This window comes from Chrysochloris asiatica, unplaced genomic scaffold (assembly GCF_000296735.1).
Source record: "Chrysochloris asiatica unplaced genomic scaffold, ChrAsi1.0 scaffold00054, whole genome shotgun sequence".
Classification (NCBI taxonomy): domain Eukaryota; kingdom Metazoa; phylum Chordata; class Mammalia; order Afrosoricida; family Chrysochloridae; genus Chrysochloris; species Chrysochloris asiatica.
This window is the reverse complement of record NW_006408572.1, coordinates 11,233,643-11,237,785: the sequence shown is the minus strand read 5'-3', so window position 1 is coordinate 11,237,785 and position 4,143 is coordinate 11,233,643.

Here is a 4,143-nt window from a genome sequence, read left to right as displayed (position 1 = left end):
AGAATGGCATGGGAGTGTGGCAACGGCCAGGGGAGGGGCGCGCGCCCAGAGGGAAGGCAGAGCTTGCTCCAAGGGTATTGTAGTGTGTCAGTGAAAGACAGTGCTCCACACAGAGAGCACTTCTCCTGAAGCCCTGCCATCAAGAATGCAGAAGTGTTCCAGCGGGTGTAAAGAATAGACTTCAAGAATGCAAGGCCCATAAGGAAGTAATCATTAGACATTCCCTCACCCACGGTGCTCCGAGAGGGCTGTTAGAGGACAAGCTGCGTGCGCTTAAAAACACGCTCCGCAGCCGACTGGCCTTAGGGAGCCCCCCCTGTGATGACAGGCAGCTGTGGCTAGCTGTGTGTGAGTGAGGGGGAGAAAGCATCTCCGCTCAATGTCTTTTGCACCCAGCACCTCAGAATCCCAAATCTTCATTCTTTGGGTACCAAGCCTGTCATCTTTCAATTCCCATTTTTCCACGGCTTTTTTGAAGTCCCCTTGTACAAGATTAGTATCCAAGATTTGGAGCTCTGTGTGGGGGAAATAGATTCCACATTGGGCCTTGTAATCACATTTGAAGCAAAAGTCCTACCAGCTGCTTCCTGTCCTGTTGTCCTCGTTTGCAGTCCTTCTTGCTCTCCTGAGGAAGAAGACACGGTCAGAGATCCATCTGTGTCAATCAGTCGGAAGCCAGGTAGAAAAGTCCAGCAAGCTGGCCGAAGTTATTCTAAGCAAGAAGCAATCTTTTGGCTACTTCATCTGTTGCTCTGGGTCCTGCAGATCGGAAATGTCCTGTCAAGAAGGAATGAGGCCCAGGATAGTGTTAGCATGGGGGCGGGGGTGAGGACAAGTGAGTTTTGAGTGTCAAACACAGCCACTTCCTCTCAAGGCTTTGCCCGAGCTGAAACAGTCATTAGGTTCCTTGCCTGCCTCCTAGGATAGTGACCTTCTGGGGACTTTGTACTATTGTTGTTGATAAGTGTCCTCAAGTCGGTTCTGACCCACCGCGACCCTATATAGGGTTTCCAAGGAGCAGCTGGTGGGTTTGAACTGCCGACCTTGTGGTTCACAGTCCAGTGCTGATCCTACAGCGCCACACCAGGAGTACATATTTAGTACCATGTTTAGCGACCCTATATAGGGTTTCCGAGGAGCGACTGTTGGATTTGAGCTGCCGACTTTGCAGTTCAAACTGACCTTGTAGTCCAGTGCTTATCCCACAGAGCCACACCAGGACTCTCTTATTTCTTGCCATCCATCCTGGTGTGGCACTGTGGGTTAATGTGCCAGACTGCAAAGCTGTTTGAACCTCAAGGTCGGCGGTTCAAGCTCACCAGCTGCTCCTTGGAAACCTATATAGAGTTGCTGTGGGTTGGAATCGACTCAAAAGCACTTAACAACAACAACAACAACAACATCCTGTTCTGGTGTAGCACTGTGGGTTAATGCACTAGACTGCAAAGTCGGTTTGAACCTCAACGTCAGTGGTTCGAGCTCACCAGCTGCTCCTTAGAAGCCCTATACAGGGTCGCTGTGGATCGGAAGAGACTCAATGGCACTTAACAATAGCAACAATCCTGTTCTCTGGTAGCATCAGTGGTTACGAGTCAGACTGCTAACCTTAAGGTCAGCAGTTCGAAACTACCAGCCATTCTGTAGAAGAAAGATGAGGCTTTCTGCCCCCGTAAAGATTTATAGCCTCGGAAACCCCATTCAGGGTCGCTGTGAGTTGGAACCGATTCCATGGCACATAACCACTACCACCATCCAGTTCTCATCTTCGTTCCCAGAGAAAGCCACAGGTCTGCCTGCCATGTTCAGGCAAGATTCCATTTTGTGGGACAGAGAACAGCTAGTGAGCTGTTGATCCTGACTGACCTCTAAACCGGTGGTTCTCCAACTAGCACCAGAAGAACCACTCAGAGAGTCTGTGCAAACACAGGTTCCTGGGCTCTGTTCCAGAGACGCTGATTCATGAGGTGTGAGCTAGGGCCCTTGATTTCGCTCTCAGGTGATGTTGATGCTCCCGGGTCCTCATCACACCAGAAGTAGCACCACTCTAAACATAAACATTACAGTTTCTATTCTTATGTAACTTTTGGTAACAGCCCAGGAATATCTGCAAATAGAAAGTAGTATTTATCAGTCAGAATTCTTCAGGGAAACAGAACCAATAAGATATATACATCCCTGCAAGACAGCAGGAGAAAGAAATTTATTTATTTTAAAGAACTGACTCATACAATCTTGGGCAAGTCCAAAACCCATGGGCCAGTTGATGGGCTAGAAACTCTGCAGGAAAGTTGTGTCCCAGTGTCAAAGCATAATCCTTCCCTTTCAGAAAACTTTAGTTTGGGGTCTTAAGGCCTTCAACTGATTGGGTGAGGCCCACCCACATAATGGAGGGTAATCTGCTATACAGAGTCCTCCCAGTGTGGCGCTGTGGGTTCATGCGCTGGACTGCAAAGTCATTTGAACTGCAAGTTGGCAGTTCAAGTTCACCAGCCACTCCTCAGAAACCCTATACAGGGTCGCTATGGGTCAGAACCGACTCAGCAGCACTTAACAACAACAATCTGCTACACTGAAGGTCACCTGATTTAAATGTTGTTGTTGTTGTTCAGTAAGTGCCATCAAGTCAGTTCCAACCCATAGAGACCCTGCATAGGGTTTCCAAGGAGCGGCTTGTGAGCTTGAACTGCTGACCTTGCAGTTCAAACCAACCTTGCAGTCCAGCACATTAACCCCAGCGCCACACCAGTCTGATTTAAATGTTAGTCACATGCAAATACCTTCATAGCAGCATCTAGATTGTTTGGCCAAACAACTTGGGCCTAGCCAAGTTGACAAGTAAAATTAACCATCGCAAAATGATGGAAAAGTCACAGAGATGAACGGAAAGTGAACTTTGTTGTTGTTAGGTGGCGTCAGGTCAGGTCTGACACATAGCGACCCTGTATCCGGTTTCCAAGGAGCGAGTTGGTGGATTGGACCACTGACCTTGTGGTTAGTTGTTGCTAAGTGCCGTTGAATTGGTTCTGATTCATAACGACCCTTAGAGGTTTTCTTAGGAGCAGTTTGTGAATTTCAGCTGCCAACCTTGCTGTTCAAATGACCTTGCGGTTTAGTACTTATCCTACAGAGCCTCACCAGGACTCCTGAGGCAGTTCTAGATACACACACAAAAAAAACAAAAAAACAACACCCCACAAATACTGAAAGTTCTGATTCTGAGTCATAAGAAGGTTTGGTAAAAACCCATAGCAGGCTTTCTCATATGGCTAGTTTACCTTGAAGTAAAGAGAGTGGGAAAGGATACATTTTAGGTAATCGTCTATTCATTTATTTGAAAGATGAGTATAGAATATGTTCTAGAAGTTTACATTCCAGTTACTAACCACTAATGATTAGCATGGCGCTGTACTGTAGGATTGATTAGCACTGGACTGCTAGTCTCAAGGTCCGCAGGTAAAACCCACCAGCCTCTCCTGGGAAACCCCTATACAGGGTTGCTATGTGTCAGAACAGACTCAGTAACACTTAACAACAAGCAGAGATGGCAAGACTCATGTGTTCTATTTTTTAACATCTTAGCAGGAGGGACCAGTCCCTGGAGAAAGACATCATACTTGGTAAAGTCGAGGGTCATGAAAAATGAGGAAGACCCTTAACAAAATAACACAGCAGCTATAATGATGAGTTGAAACATAGCAACAATTGTAAGGATTTGTGCAGGACCAGGCGGTGCTATGAGTTGCTATGAGTTGGAACTGAGGTAAAGGCACCTACCTAACAACAATAAATCGTTTATAGTTCTTTAGGACCCAAACCCACTGCCACCGAGCCAATTCCAACTTACAGCGACCCTATAGGTTAGTCCTGGTGTGGCGCTGTGGGAGAAGGCACTGGACCAAAAGGTCAGTTTGAACCACAATGTCGGAGGTTCATATTCACCAGCCGTTCCTTGGAAACCCTATACAGGGTCACTGTGAGTCAGAACCAACTCTAAGGCACTTAACAACAACAATAGCATAGACTAGAGAAACCCACATGGTTTCCAAGGCTGTAAAGCTTTGTGGAAGCAGACTGCCACATCTTTCTCCCTGAGCAGCTGGTGGATTCAAACTGTCAACATATTGTTTAGCAGCTGAGTGCTTT